The sequence below is a fragment of the Mustelus asterias genome, chromosome 8 (genome assembly GCF_964213995.1).
Source record: "Mustelus asterias chromosome 8, sMusAst1.hap1.1, whole genome shotgun sequence".
Lineage (NCBI taxonomy): Eukaryota > Metazoa > Chordata > Chondrichthyes > Carcharhiniformes > Triakidae > Mustelus > Mustelus asterias.
Genome location: NC_135808.1, coordinates 51,124,165 through 51,140,453, shown reverse-complemented (window position 1 = coordinate 51,140,453; position 16,289 = coordinate 51,124,165). Strand labels below are relative to the sequence as shown.

Sequence of the window (16,289 nt, the reverse complement as noted above, 5' to 3'; positions counted from 1 at the left end):
ACCTTTTGTAGTTTCTTGCTGTCTTGGGCAGAGCAGGAGCCATTCCAAGCTGTGATACAACCAGAAAGAATGCTTTTTGTGGTGCATCTGTAAAATTTGGTGAGAGTTGTAGCTGACATGCCAAATTTGCTTAGTCTTCTGAGAAAGTAGAGGTGTTGGTGGCTTTTCTTAACTATAAAGAGAACAAGAACAAAGAACAATACAGCACAGGAACAGGCCCTTCGGCCCTCCCAGCCCGCGCCACTCCCCGGTCCAGGATTGAATCCTGAATCCAGGATCCCCGCCCAATTTTCCAGCCTATCTACATACTAATATCCTATCCACCGAGCTGTCCCTCACAGCTACGATGCTTTGTTCACCACAACTATAGTGTCAGCATATGGGGACCAGGACAAGTTGTCAGTGATCTGGACACCTAAAAACTTTTTTCATTTATACATGCGTTTTCTTTTATTCTTGGTTGTCTTTTACTGATTAGCCTGCCATCAGGTCAGCCCTAATCTTATTGAGTGGTGGAACAGGCTCGAGAAGCCGACTGGTATGTTCCATTGAATGCCCACAGTGCAGAAGAAGGCCATCCGGCCCTTCCAGTCTGAACTGGCTCTCCAACAGAGCATTTTACCCAGGCCCACCCAGGCAAACGGTAGAAGGAGTTAGAGCTCCAGGTTCAACTGAGGGCTCGGACCAGCAGGCCCAGGAGAAAGAAAGAAAAACTCCCATTTTCCACACCAAACATGAGCAACATGGTGGCACAGTGATTAGCACTGCTGCCTCACAGCACCATGGGCACGGGTTCAATTCTGGCCCGAGGTGACTGTGTGGAGTTTGCACATTCACCCCGTGTCTGTTTCCTCTAGGTGCTCTGAGTTTCCTCCCACTGTCCAAAGATGTGTGAGTGAGGTTGATTGGCCATGCTCTTTAGTGTCAGGTGGATTAGCAGGGTAAATACGTGGGATTATGGGGGTAGGGCCTGAGTGGGATTGTTGTTGGTTCAGACTCAATGGGCCGAATGACCTCCTTCTGTACTGTAGGGATTCTATGATCGTATCAGATTTGGCCACCTGCAGGTAACGATTAAATAAACAACAATAAAATGCCACCCTTGTGGGTAATTACAAAGGAAAAATGGCAGCAATGATTCAGCCATCACAGTGCTGTGCTGGACAGGCACAATGACAGGAGGACAAAGTTTAGCTAGCATGCAGTTAGGAACGTAGGAGCAGGAGAAGGCCTTTCAGCCCATCGAGCTTACTCCACCAATCAAATCATGGCTGATCATCCAGCCCTACACGACTTTTAGCTACTATCCCCACATCCCTTGACGTTATTAGCATTCAGAAATCAATCGATCTCTGTCCAGAACATGCAAAGTAATTGATCTTCCACAGCCCTCCGGGGGTAGAGAATTCCAAAGAAATTCCTCTTCATCCTAGTCTTAAATGGTCTGCCCCTCATTCTGAGACTGTGCCGCCAGTTCCAGCCTCACCAGCCAGGGGAAACGTTCTAACTCCATCTACGCTGTCACACTCTGTAAGAATTTGGTCTGCTTCCGGACGATCACTTCTCATTCCTTGAAACTCTACAGCCCAGTTTCCTCAATCTCTCAAAGAACAAAGAAAAATACAGCACAGGAACAGGCCCTTCGGCCCTCCAAGCCTGTGCTGATCATGATGCCCTAACTAAACTACAAAAAAAACCTTCTGCTCTTACTCAGTCCATATCTCTCCATCCCCTCCCCATTCATGTACCCATCCAGATGCCTCTTAAATGTTGCTAATGTGCCTGTTTCCACCATCTCCTCTAGCAGCGTGTTTCAGGCACCCACCACTATCTGCCTGAAGAAACTTCCCCCACACATCTCCCTTAAACTTTCCCCCTCTCACCTTGAACCTGTGCTCCTTGTAATCGACACTTCCACCCTAGGAAAAGCTTCCGACTATCCACCCTGTCTATGCCTCTCATAATTTTGTAGCCCTTTCGAGTGAAAACAATCCAAGTTTAATCAACCTCTCCTCATAGTCAACACCCTCGAGACCAGGCAAAATCCTGGCGAACCTTCTTTGCACTCTCTGCAAAGCTTCCACATCCTTCTGGTAGTGATTGTCTCATAAGACAATCTTGTCATCTCAGGGATTACCCTGGTGGATCCCTTTTGCACTATAGCAAGTACATCTTTCCTTTGATAAGGAGGCCAAGACTATACACAGTACTCCAGGTGAAGTCTCCCGAATGCAGCAAGATCTCTCTACTCCTGCTGGAAGATGAGGCTTACAAATAGCCTGGAGGATACGGCAATAGCGCTGACAAAAACTGTTTTTGACAATTGATGGTGGCCTTTCCGTTGGAGCTCCTGGGAGTTTGATAAATGGAACAGGGTTTAACAGTTTAGAAAAATTGAGATGCTCCTGTAGACGAAACCAACTTGCAGCCCTGGCAGCCTGCAATATAACTGGTAATGCTGACGGCAAACTCTGGCTGCTCTCGAATTAACTGCAGAGGTAGATATCTGCAACCTAACATGAGGCAGACTGATAGGTAGATGCTACACCTCAACACAACCTCATGGCGGAGGAGGGAGTGATGCCAAACCTGGCATAGGAAAATGGGGAAGATGGAACTTATGCATGTTGGCAAGCTGTTGGACACCAATGGGTTGCCTCATGTATTACCTGGTGTGATAGGGTTCAAGTTACAACATCAATATCGCTCGCGCCAACTGTTTCAAAAGTACTTAGTTACATCCATTGTGGCTCTGGGAAGCAGTCTCGCTTTTCAGTCAAAGGGTTCTGGGTTCAAGGTCTACACAGTAAGAAGTCTCACAACACCAGGTTAAAGTCCAACAGGTTTATTTGGTAGCAAATACCATAAGCTTTCGGAGCGCTGCTCCTTCGTCAGATGGAGTGAATATTCACTCCATCTGACGAAGGAGCAGCGCTCCGAAAGCTTATGGTATTTGCTACCAAATAAACCTGTTGGACTTTAACCTGGTGTTGTGAGACTTCTTACTGTGCTTACCCCAGTCCAACGCCGGCATCTCCACTTCAAGGTCTACTCCAGAGCACCCGATCCAGGCCTAACACTCCCAGTGCAGTCCTGAGGAAGTGCTACACTGACACAGGCATCATCTTTCAGCAGACACATTAAACCTGTTACATCAGGGATTGCGGATTGCTCCAGATTAGAGGGTTTCTTGGGTGGTTTATCGCTGCAATAGCTTTTATCAGAATAAAGGGAGTAAATATTTGATCCATGACGAGTAAGAAAGTTTACTGCTGGCTTTGGATCACACGGAGAGAACTGGCTGCTGCCTTCTCTGTAGACTGGTCCGGTTCTGTTTATTTAATTGTTCATGGGATGCGGTAGTCGCTGGCTGGGCCAGCATTTATTGCCCATCCCTGAGGACAATGCTGTGGGTCTGAAGTCACATATAGACCAGACCAGGTAAGGAGGGCAGATTTCCTTCCCCAAAGGGCATTAGTGACCCAGATGGGTTTTTATAACAATCAACAATGGTTTCATGGTCATCATTATAGACTTTTTAATTCCAGATTTTTATTGAATTCAAATCTCACCCCCTACTGTGGTCTCTAGATTACTATTCCAGTGACAATACCACTACACCACCACCTCCCCCAAGCAGTGCAAGTCTTTCTCAATAAAAACATGGAAATTTGTAGCTAGCAAGCTGGCATTTATTGTCAAATGGAATTTGGAACTTTTCCCAACAGTTTCCCGATTTCTATGACCTCTGGAGTGAAGTCTGAGAGCTTTGCCAAGCTGTTTTGTGAATGACGGAAGCACTCTGAATCACTCGCATACAGGAATTAAAGGTTTCCATTTGTCCATCGGCGTCGTCGGCACTGTTTCAGAGGGGGTAGGCGGGACTCATTTCATTCAGCGCCACACCCACCCTAAAAAAAACACAGGCTCAGGAGGAAAGCAGGGAGTCTGATTTCTTTTGCGAAAAAAATTACATAAAGATCTTTGGACAGTTTGTGAGTAGCTGAAGCTCTGAGTTTGTTTTTAACTTCAGGCGTTTGCCTGGTTTGATTTTGCTTCCTTTGTGCAGGGGCTGCTTTAATATCGGAAGCGAAAGTGCCTGAACAGCAAACTGTTTCCTGGTAGGGTGCTATTTATGAACTGACTATTACTGGAATTTATTGGTGGGTTTGTTCCAACCCGTCAAACAATTTTTTTAAAAAAAATTACATTGCCGAGTGGGAAGCCAATGGGTTAACCTGACAAACTGCCGGAAATCTGAAATGTTTGCCTTTTCTTTCAAGTTGGGGAGGACATCTGGTTTGGCGTTAAGAAGCATCCAGCTGGATTGGTAACGCACACTAAGTGTGCAGGGTCTGAATATTTCACCGTCTGTGTCCCAACTCCTCGGCACAAGATCTCAGCATACGTACAGTCTTGACACTGGAAGTTGCAAAGTCCATTTGCAGAGTTCTTTTTAAAGAGATTGCCAGTTCATGAAGTGCTGAGAAGTGCTGGGAGTGCACAGGACAGCTGGACGTGCTGTCACATTGTGTGTTGACTGCCACAGAGTCACCACAGCGCAGAAGGGGCTATTCTGCCCATCCTGTGTAGTTGAGCTCTTTGAAGGACCTATTTATTTACGGCAGAAATGAGGAGAAATTGTTTCTCTCCGAGGGTCGTGAGTCTCTGGAATGGTTCCTCAAAAGAAGCAGAATATCTGAATATTTTTAAGGCAAAGTTCGATACGTCTTTGATTAAGAAGAGGGTGAATGGTTATCGGGCATTGACAGGGTTGAGGTTACAATCAGTCCAGCCATGATCTCATTGAATGGCGGAGCAGGCTCGTGAGGCCGAGTAGTTCCTCATTCTTATGTTTGTGCATTAATAATTAGCCCCATTTTCTCTGCTCACTTCTCGTTGTCCTGAAACGTTTTTGTTCCAGTATTCAATTCTTTTTTTGAAAGCTGTTGTTGAATCTGTTTTCACCGCTCTTCAATCACATTCCAGATTACAACAACTCATAACAATATTTCTCATTTTGCCTCTGGTTCTTTTGCCAATTCCCTTAACCCTTTGTCCTCCAGTTAACTCCATCCTACCAGTGGAAACTCTTTCTCCCTCTTTCCTCAATCAAAACCCTTCATGATTTTGAACAGCTGAGTGAAATCTCTCACAGCATCGTGGAAATGTGTAACAGTCAGCCTATTGTGGCTGCTAAATAACTACCTGCTAATCCTATTCTCCAGATCTTAGCCGGGTTATGACATTTCAAGGACATAGAACATAGAACAGTACAGCACAGAACAGGCCCTTCGGCCCACGATGTTGTGCCGAGCTTTATCTGAAACCAAGATCAAGCTATCCCACTCCCCATCATCCTGGTGTGCTCCATGTGCCTATCCAATAACCGCTTAAATGTTCCTAAAGTGTCTGACTCCACTATCACTGCAGGCAGTCCATTCCACACCCCAACCACTCTCTGCGTAAAGAACCTACCTCTGATATCCTTCCTATATCTCCCACCACGAACCCTATAGTTATGCCCCCTTGTAATAGCTCCATCCACCCGAGGAAATAGTCTTTGAATGTTCACTCTATCTATCCCCTTCATCATTTTATAAACCTCTATTAAGTCTCCCCTCAGCCTCCTCCGCTCCAGAGAGAACAGCCCTAGCTCCCTCAACCTTTCCTCATAAGACCTACCGTTCAAACCAGGCAGCATCCTGGTAAATCTCCTCTGCACTCTTTCCACATCCTTCTTATAGTGAGGTGACCAGAACTGCACACAATATTCCAAATGTGGTCTCACCAAGGTCCTGTACAGTTGCAGCATAACCCCACGACTCTTAAACTCCAACCCCCTGTTAATAAAAGCTAACACACTATAGGCTTTCTTCACAGCTCTATCCACTTGAGTGGCAACCTTTAGAGATCTGTGGATATGGACCCCAAGATCTCTCTGTTCTTCCACAGTCTTCAGAACCCTACCTTTGACCCTGTAATCCACATTTAAATTAGTCCTACCAAAATGAATCACCTCATATTTATCAGGGTTAAACTCCATTTGCCATTTTTCAGCCCAGCTTTGCATCCTATCTATGTCTCTTTGCAGCCTACAACAGCCCTCCACCTCATCCACTACTCCACCAATCTTGGTGTCATCAGCAAATTTACTGATCCACCCTTCAGCCCCCTCCTCTAAGTCATTAATAAAAATCACAAAGAGCAGAGGACCAAGCACTGATCCCTGTGGCACTCCGCTAGCAACCTGCCTCCAATCCGAAAATTTTCCATCCACCACCACCCTCTGTATTCGATCAGATAGCCAGTTACCTACCCAATCTGCCAACTTTCCCTCTACCCCACACCTCCTCACTTTCATCATAAGCTGACCATGGGGGACCTTATCAAACGCCTTACTAAAATCCATGTATATGACATCAACTGCCCTACCTTCATCAACACACTTAGTTACCTCCTCAAAAAATTCAATCAAATTTGTGAGGCACGACTTGCCCTTCAGGAAACCGTGCTGACTATCCCGGATTAATCCGCATCTTTCTAAATGGTCGTAAATCCCATCCCTAAGGACCTTTTCCATCAATTTACCAACCACCGAAGTAAGACTAACCGGTCTATAATTACCAGCGTCATTTCTATTCTCTTTCTTAAACAGAGGAACAACATTCGCCATTCTCCAGTCCTCTGGCATCATCCCTGTGGACAGCGAGGACCCAAAGATCAAAGCCAAAGGCTCTGCAATCTCATCCCTTGCCTCCCAAAGAATCCTAGGATATATTTCATCAGGCGCAGGGGACTTATCGACCTTCAGTTTATTCAAAACCGCCAGGACATCCTCCCTCCGAACATCTATTTCCTCCAGCCTATTAGCCTGTAACACCTTCTCTTCCTCAAAAACATGGCCCCTCTCCTTGGTGAACACTGAAGAAAAGTGTTCACTCATCACCACGCCTATCTCTACTGACTCCATACACAAGTTCCCACTACTGTCCTTGACCGGCCCTAACCTCACCCTGGTCATTCTTTTATTCCTCAGATAAGAATAAAAAGCCTTGGGGTTTTCCTTGATCCGACCCACCAAGGACTTCTCATGTCCCCTCCTAGCTCTCCTAAGCCCCTTTTTCAGCTCGTTCCTTGCTAACTTGTAACCCTCAATCGAGCCATCTGAACATTGTTTCCTCATCCCTACATAAGCTTCCCTCTTCCTTTTCACAAGACATTCCACCTCTTTCGTGAACCATGGTTCCCTCACTCGGCCATTTCCTCCCTGCCTGACAGGGACATACCTATCAAGGACACCCAGTATTTGTGCCTTGAAAAAGTTCCACTTTTCATTCGTGCCTTTCCTTGACAGTTTCTGTTCCCAACTTACGCCCCCTAATCCTTGCCTAATCACATCATGCCAAATCACCAAGTGATTTTTAAATGTGACGAGTTTAGTTTAAGTTTATCTATTAGTGTCACAAGTAGGCTTACATTAACACTGCAATGAAGTTGCTGTGAAAATCCCCTAGTCAGCACACTCCGGCGCCTGTTCGGGTACACTGAGAGAATTTAGCCTGGCCAATGCACCTGACCAGCACATCTTTCGGACTGTGGGAGGAAACCGCCCCCCCCTTCCCCCCCTACACACACACACACGCACACACACACATTATTATTCTTAGGCCATAAGACCATAAGCAATAAGAACAGGAGTAGGCAATTCAGCCCCTCGAGCCTGCTCCACCATTCAAGAGGATCATGGCTGATCCGACATTCCTCATGTCCACTTTCCTGCCCTTGGTTCCCTTACTGATCAAAAATCTATCTATCTCAGCCTTAAATATAGCAAGGACTCTGCCCCCACAGCTCTCTGTGGCAAGGATTTCACAACCCTCAGAGAGAAGAAATTCCTTCTCATCTCAGTGTTAAATAGGTGCCCTTTATTCTGAGACTCTGCCCTCTGGCCCTAGACTCTCCCATGAGGGGAAACATCCTCTCAGCATTGACCCTGTCAAGCTTCTGAAGAAACCTCAACTCCTCTCTAATACTTCCATCAATGCATAGAATTATAGAATCCTTACAGTGCAGAAGGAGGCCATTCAGCCCATTGAGCCTGCATTAACTCTCCTACAGAACAGCTTACTCAGCATCCCCACCTACCCCCCCAAACTCCACACACTTAAGATGGCTAATCCACCTAACCTGTACATCTTTGGACTGGGGGAGGAAACCGGAGCACCCGGAGGAAACCCACGCAGACACGGGGAGATGTAGCCTACAGAGAGCAGCCTACATCCTACAGATGTGGGCGGCACGGTAGCACAGTGGCTGGCACTGCTGCTTCACAGCTCCAGGGACCTGGGTTCGATTCCCGGCTTGGGTCACTGTCTGTGTGGAGTTTGCACATTCTCCTCGTGTCTGCGTGGGTTTCCTCCGGGTGCTCCGGTTTCCTCCCACAGTCCAAAGATGTGCGGGTTAGGTTGATTGGCCATGCTGAAAATTGCCCTTAGTGTCCTGAGATGCATAGGTTGGAGGGATTAGTGGGTAGATATGGGGGTAGGGCCTGGGTGGGATTGTGGTCGGTGCAGACTCGATGGGCCGAATGGCCTCTTTCTGTACTGTAGGGTTTCTATGATTTCAATGATTTCTATGATTTCTATGTGCAAACTCTGCACAGACAGTGACCCAAGGCTGGAATTGAACCCAGGTCCCTAACCACTGTGCTACCGTGTAGCCCACGCTGTACTTTACATGTATGAACACTGGTTTCTGATCTCTCTGCTAAGGGAAATCACTTGCTCTTATCCATTCTAGCTAGGCTCCTCCTAATTTTATACACTTCAACTATATCTCCCCTCACCCCCTTTGTTCCAAGGGAAATAGCTCCAGCCCACCCAATCTTTCTGGTAAAATTCTCCATTCCTGGCAACATGCTTCTAAACCATTTCTGTACTCTCTCTCTCTCTCTCTGTAGAGTGATCACACCCTTCCGGTAATGTGGTGACTAGAACTGTGCACAGCGACATCACAACCAAAAAGTATGATATCCCAATTTCTACCCCTCTGCTGTGCCCCCACCCACTGCCTCCATCAGCAGAGCTGATATGAATACTTCACTTATGTTCAGCTTTCTAGGGATTTTTGCAAACAATGTTCAGCTGGGTTTTTGTTCCGTGTGTACAAAAATATTCCGTACATGTGGTCTAACTGATGTTTTATACAGTTCGTAGAACCATAGATTCCCTACAGTGCAGAAGGAGGCCATTCAGGCCATTGATCCTGCACCGGCAACAATCCCACCCAGGCTCTATCCCCGTAACCCCACATATTTACCTTGCTAGTCCCTCTGACACTAAGGGGCAATTTAGCATGACCAATCCACCTAACCCGCACATCTTTGGACTGTGGGAGGAAACTGGAGCCTCCGGAGGAAACCCACGCAGACACGGGGAAAATGTGCAAACTCCACACAGACAGTGACCCAAGCCAGGAATCGAACCTGGGTCCCTGGCGCTGTGAGGCAACAGTGCTAACCACTGTGCCACCTTGCTGCCCTTGGATGTTATGCCTGAGAGTGCTGTGTTCCGGGGACTGCTGTGTGAGAGGTTGGTCGTGTGGTGGGTAGAAGATATCATGAGAAGATGCATTCACTGACCATGACCATTTGGAAGAAGCCATCAGACATCTTGTGGTACTGATACCAGATTCTAGGGGCTAGTCTCCATGCAATGACCTCTCTAGCTGCCTTCTACCATTCCCTTCTGAGGATGTTCCCCCCCCCCCTGTTGAACCCTGCTGTCTCTCCTTCAAGCCGTCTCCACCACTAAGTCTTCTAGTGCTGCATCCGTCAGCCTGGAACGCTCTCTCCGCTCTGGTATTCACTTTTCCGTTCTTTAAATTGCAGCAATGATGTACCAGTGTAACTCCCTTTAAGAAAGATTGTCTGCCTTTCGGAAGAGCAGGCTGCTGAACCGCGAGCTTTCTGAGCAGTGCTGTTGGACTCTGCATTAAGAGCTTTGCGGGTACGGTGCCCACACAGCCAAACACAACAATAAGGCACACCAAATTTGTGCGAATAGTAGCAGCAGGAGGAGGCCATTCGGCCCTTCGAACATGCTCTGCCATTTAGTAATATGATGGCTGGCCTGTTACCTTAACCCACCTTCCCAGCAGCTCCCCCACCGCCCCCCCATCCTAATAAACCCAGTATCCAAAAATCAACCTCCATCTTGAGTATATTCGATGAATGACATATGAACATTTATAACTCTAGGGTAAAGAATTCCAGAGATGTACAACTCTTTGAGTCAAGGAAATTCTCCTCATTTTGATCCTAAATTATCAGCCCCTTATTCTGACAAAACCTAAGTTTCTATACTTGCCAGGATTCCAAGTAAGGCCTAGCCAAGGCTCTATATAATTGTAACGGAACTTCTTTGCATTTATATTCAAATCCCTTTGTAAGAAAGTGAATGTTCCATTAGCTTTTCTAATTGCTTGCTGTTCCTGCAAATTAACTTAGTGATTCGTGTGTATCTGAACACTCACCTTTTCCCAATGTCTCAGCATTAAAAGTATTCTGCTTCTCAATTCTCCTTACCAAAGTGGATAACTTCGCTTGTCCCAAATTATATTTCATCTTCCCACTCAATTAGCCTGTCTATATTCACATGGTAGGTATATGTTATATATGTGTTTGTACATAGATACATAGGCCCTTCGAGCCTGCTCCGCCATTCATTATGATCATAGCTGATCTTGCAACTCAATAGCATGATCCTGCCTTCCCCCCTATATCCCTTCATCCCCTTCTTCCCAAGAGAAATATCTAACTCCTCGAAATCATACATGTTTTGACCTCAACTGCTTTCTGTGGTAGTGAATCCAACAGGCTGACCACTCGCTGGGTGAAGAAATTTTTCTTCAGCTCAGTCCTCAAAGGTTTATCCTGTGTCCTCAGACTGTGACCCCTGGTTCTGGACCCCCCCATCCATTGGGAATAACCTTCCTGCACCTACCCTGTCTAGTCCTGTTAGAATTTTATAGATTTCTATGAGATCCCCCTCATTCTTCTAAACTCCAGCAAATACAATCCTAACTGACTCAATCTCTCTCGTAATAAGTCAGTTCTGCCATCCCAGGAATCAGTCTGTTGAACCTTCTCTGCAGATCCTTCATAGCAAGAACATCCTCCTCAGATAATGAGACAAAAACTGCACACAATACTCCGGGTGTGGTCTCACCAGGGCCCTGTATAATTGCAGCAAAACATCCCTGCTCCTGTATTCGAAACCTCTCACTATGAAGGCCAACATACCATTTGCCTTCTTTACCGCCTGCTGCGCCTGCAGGCTGCCCGCCTTCACTCAATGGGCGCAGGTCTTGAATCATGAGCCCCGTGCCCAAAAACCAGGGCGCAGGAATTCCTAGTCCCCTATCAACGGAAACCCCGTAAATACTTCACTTACAATTAGCTTTCCAGTCATTTGTGTAAACAATATTCAACTGGACTTTTGTTCAAAAACATATTGTACATATTCCGGTTCCAAAGAAACTCTACAATAAATAACAAAAAATGGCATTATAAATGTATACAAATTGCACAAAGAACCCTGTTAAAGGATCCTTTGATTATTTGGATCTTCCTTTTCACTCCCAAAGGTGAGCAAACAGACCCTTGAAGCACCCTCAGCCTAAATGGGTTAGAGATTCCACAAGGTCCATTCACGTGAATTTAAATCTTACAATGAAACTATTATGCAGCAAGTGTGACAGCACGTCACAAAAGTTCAAGAGGTTGTGTGGAAAATGACATGAATTGACCGGGACCCAGTGAAAGTAATCATTTGCCTGATTTCCTGGTTCTAGTATTCCAGTTTGATGTTGTCAGGACTGTACCGATTGTTACTAAACATCTATATAACATGGACACATGTCAGTATGAAAATAATACAGATCTGAGGCCCCAAGAAAAATCTTAAGTAATAGAGTGCTTCAAAGCTATTTTCTTCTTTTCTGGTTCTGATATTTGCTCTCATACTCCTTTGACTTTTGTACATGGAATGTAAGTTCATCCAACTGTTAAACAGGGTGTGAAGTGCTGGATAAATAAGAACTGAATTAATAGTTACAGGGACGAGAACACTGGTATGATGAAATACACTCTGGGACATGATAGCACTGCTGGTACTGAGGAATTTCAATTTGCCAAAGCTCCTTAGGCAGCACCATCCAAACCCGTGACCCCTACCAAACTGAAGGACCAGGGCAGCAGATGTATTGGGAGCACCACTATCTACAAGCTCCCCTGCAAATCACTCACCTATCATGACTTGGAAATATGTTACCATTCCTTCACTGTTGCTGGGTCAAACTCCTGGAACTCCCTCCCTAACACTACGTAAGGTCTACCTACACCAGTTAGATTTTGGCTGTTCAAGACGACGGCATACTGCCATCTTCTTGAGGGATGAAACAAATGTTGCCAGCAACACTCATATTCCATGTACAAATAAAAAAATGTAACAGGAAACAATTAAAGAGGATTAACATGGAAATGACCATGGGAGCTTGTTGGAAGGTGCATGAAGATTTGTTGAAAGACCTATGAGGATTTGTTGGACGACTCATGGGGATTTGTTGGAAGGCCGATGGGGATGTGTCGGAAGGTGCATGGGGATCTGTTGGAAGGTCGATGGGGATTTGTTGGAAGGTTGAAGGTGCATGGGCATTTGTTCAACAATTTTGAGGGTTGAGGTGAAATAAGAACAAAGAAAATTACAGCACAGGAACAAGCCTTTCGGCCCTTCAAGCCTGCACCGACCATGCTGCCCAACTTAACTAAAACCCCCTACCATTCCGGGGACCATATCCCTCTATTCCCATCCTATTAATGTATTTGTGAACAAAGAACAAAGAACAATACAGCACAGGAACAGGCCCTTCGGCCCTCCAAGCCCGTGCCGCTCCCTGGTCCAAACCAGACCATTCTAGATAAGTCTTAAACGTTCCCAGTGTGTCCGCCTCCACCACCTTGCCCGGCAGTGCATTCCAGGCCCCCACCATCCTCGGTGTAAAATACGTCCTTCTGATATTGTTGTTAAACCTCCCCCCCCCCCTCCCCTCACCTTGAACCTATGACCCCTCGTGAACGTCACCACCGACCTGGGAAAAAGCTTCCCACCGTTCACCCTATCTATGCCTTTCATAATTTTATACACCTCTATTAGGTCACCCCTCATCCTCTGTCTTTCCAGTGAGAATAACCCCAGTTTACCCAATCTCTCCTCATAACTAAGCCCTTCCATACCAGGCAACATCCTGGTAAACCTCCTCTGCACTCTCTCTAAAGCCTCCACGTCCTTCTGGTAGTGTGGTGACCAGAACTGGGCGCAGTGTTCCAAATGCGGCCGAACCAACGTTCTATACAACTGCAACATCAGACCCCAACTTTTATACTCTAATCCCTGTCCTATAAAGGCAAGCATGCCATATGCCTTATTCACTACCTTCTCCACCTGTGACATCACCTTCAAGGATCTGTGGACTTGCACACCCAGGTCCCTCTGCGTATCTACACCCTTTATGGTTCTGCCATTTATCATATGGCTCCACCCTACGTTAGTTCTACCAAAATGCATCACTTCGCATTCATCTGGATTGAACTCCATCTGCCATTTCTTTGCCCAAATTTCCAGCCTATCTATATCCTTCTGTAGCCTCTGACAATGTTCCTCACTATCTGCAAGTCCAGCCATTTTTGTGTCATCCGCAAACTTACTGATCACCCCAGTTACACCTTCTTCCAGATTGTTTATATAAATCACAAACAGCAGAGGTCCCAATACAGAGCCCTGCGGAACACCACTAGTCACAGGCATCCAGCCGGAAAAAGACCCTTCCACTACCACCCTCTGTCTTCTGTGACCAAGCCAGTTCTCCACCCATCTAGCCACCTCCCCCTTTATCCCATGAGATCCAACCTTTTGCACCAACCTACCATGAGGGACTTTGTCAAACGCTTTACTAAAGTCCATATAGACGACATCCACGGCCCTTCCCTCGTCAACCATTCTAGTCACTTCTTCAAAAAACTCCACCAGGTTAGTGAGGCATGACCTCCCTCTCACAAAACCATGCTGACTATCGTTAATGAGTTTCTTCCTTTCTAAATGCGCATACATCCTATCTCTAAGAATCCTCTCCAACAACTTCCCTACCACGGACGTCAAGCTCACTGGCCTATAATTTCCCGGGTTATCCTTCCTACCCTTCTTAAATAACGGGACCACATTAGCTATCCTCCAATCCTCTGGGATCTCACCTGTGTCCAGTGACGAGACAAAGATTTGCGTCAGAGGCCCAGCGATTTCATCTCTCGTCTCCCTGAGCAGCCTTGGATAGATTCCATCAGGCCCCTTAAAAGTCACTACCGCATCCGTTTCCAATACCTCCCCTGGCAACGAGTTCCAGGCACCCACCACTCTCTGTGTAAAAAGTCTGTCTCGTACATCTCCTTTAGACCTTGCCCCTTGCACCTTAAACCCCTAGTAATTGACTCTTCCACCCTGGGAAAAAGCTTCTGACTATCCACCCTGTCCATGCCTCTCATAACCTTGTAGATTTCTCAAACTCCTTCATTCCAGTGAGAACAAACCAAGTTTCTCCAACCTCTCCTCATAGCTAATGCCCTCCATACCAGGCAACGTCCTGGTAAATCTTTTCTGTACCCTCTCCAAAGCCTCCACATCTTTCTGGTAGTGTGGTGACCAGAATTGAATACTATATTCCAAGTGCGGCCTAACTAAGGTTCTATAAAGCTGCAACATGACTTGCCAATTTTTAAACTCAATGCCCCGACCGATGAAGGCAAGCATGCCGTATGCCTTCTTGACTACCTTCTCCACCTGCATTGTCACTTTCAGTGACCTGTGTACCTGTACACCCAGATCCCTTTGCCTATCAATACTCTTAAGGGTTCTGCCATTTACTGTATATTTCCTATCTGTATTAGACCTTCCAAAATGCATTACCTCACATTTGGCCGGATTAAACTCCATTTGCCATTTCTCTGCCCAAGTCTCCAACTGATCTATATCCTGCTGTATCCTCTGATGGTCCTTATCACTATCCGCAAATCCACCAACCTTTGTGCCGTCCGCAAACTTACGAATCAATCCAGTTACATTTTCCTCCAAATCATTTATATATATTACAAACGGCAAAGGTCCCAGCACAGATTCCTGAGGAACACCACTTGTCACAGCCCTCCATTCAGAAATGCACCCTTCCACTGCTACCCTCTGTCTTCTTTGACTGAGCCAGTTTTGTATCCACCTTGCCAGCTCACCTCTGATCCCATGCGACTTCACCACCTGCACCAGTCTGCCATGAGGGACCTTGTCAAAGGTCCTTACTGAAGTCCATGTGGACAATATCCACTGCCCTACCCTCATTAATTATCTTCGTCACTTCCTTGAAAAACGCGATCAAGTTTGTGAGACACGACCTCCCCTTCACAAAACCATGTTGCCTCTCACTAATATGTCCACTTATTTCCAAGTGGGAATAAATCCTGTCTCGAAGAATCCTCTCCAATAATTTCCCTACCACTGATGTAAGGCTCACCGGCTTGTAATTACCTGAATTATTCTTGCTACCCTTCTTAAACAAAGGAACAACATTGGCTATTCGCCAATCCTCTGGGACCTCCCCTATAATGTGGAGATGCCGGTGTTGGACTGGGGTAAGCACAGTAAGAAGTCTCACAACACCAGGTTAAAGTCCAGCAAGTTTATTTGGTAGCAAATACCATAAGCTTTCAGAGCACTGCTCCTTCGTCAGATGGAGTGGATATCTGCTCTCAAACAGTGCACAGACACAGAAATCAAGTTACAGAATACTAATTAGAATGCAAATCTCTACAGCCAGCCAGGTCTTAAAGGTACAGACAATGTGGGTGGAGGGAGCATTCAACACAGGTTAAAGAGATGTGTATTGTCTCCAGACAGAACAGCTAGTGAGATTCTGCAAGATCAGGGGGAAAGCTGTGGAGGTTACTGATAATGTGACATAAATCCAACATCCCGGTTTAGGCCGTCCTCATGTGTGCGGAACTTGGCTATCAGTTTCTGCTCAGCGACTCTGCGCTGTCGTGTGTCATGAAGGCCGCCTTGGAAAACGCTTACCTGAAGATCCAAGGCTGAATGCCCGTGACTGCTGAAGTGCTCCCCCACAGGAAGAGAACAGTCTTGCCTGGTGATTGGGCAAGACTGTTCTCTTCCTGTGGGGGAGCACTTCAG

The 16,289-nt window shown here is 46.2% G+C and overlaps 1 protein-coding gene across 3 annotated transcripts in view; it reads left to right on the top strand.

The window, feature by feature from the left end:
- The window catches only part of LOC144497157 (2-5A-dependent ribonuclease-like), a 62,006-nt gene that overhangs the window by 13,419 nt on the left and 32,298 nt on the right, over window positions 1-16,289 (top strand). Inside the window, exon 1 of one of the 3 annotated variants that reach the window (XM_078217950.1) lies at window positions 3,915-3,995. The exons of 1 other annotated variant lie outside the window; for it this stretch is intronic. The gene's annotated coding sequence lies outside the window, so the exon portion shown is untranslated. Of the gene's footprint in view, window positions 1-3,914; window positions 4,122-16,289 lie in introns of those variants that run through there. One more of the 3 variants, XM_078217951.1, reaches the window with a different exon arrangement.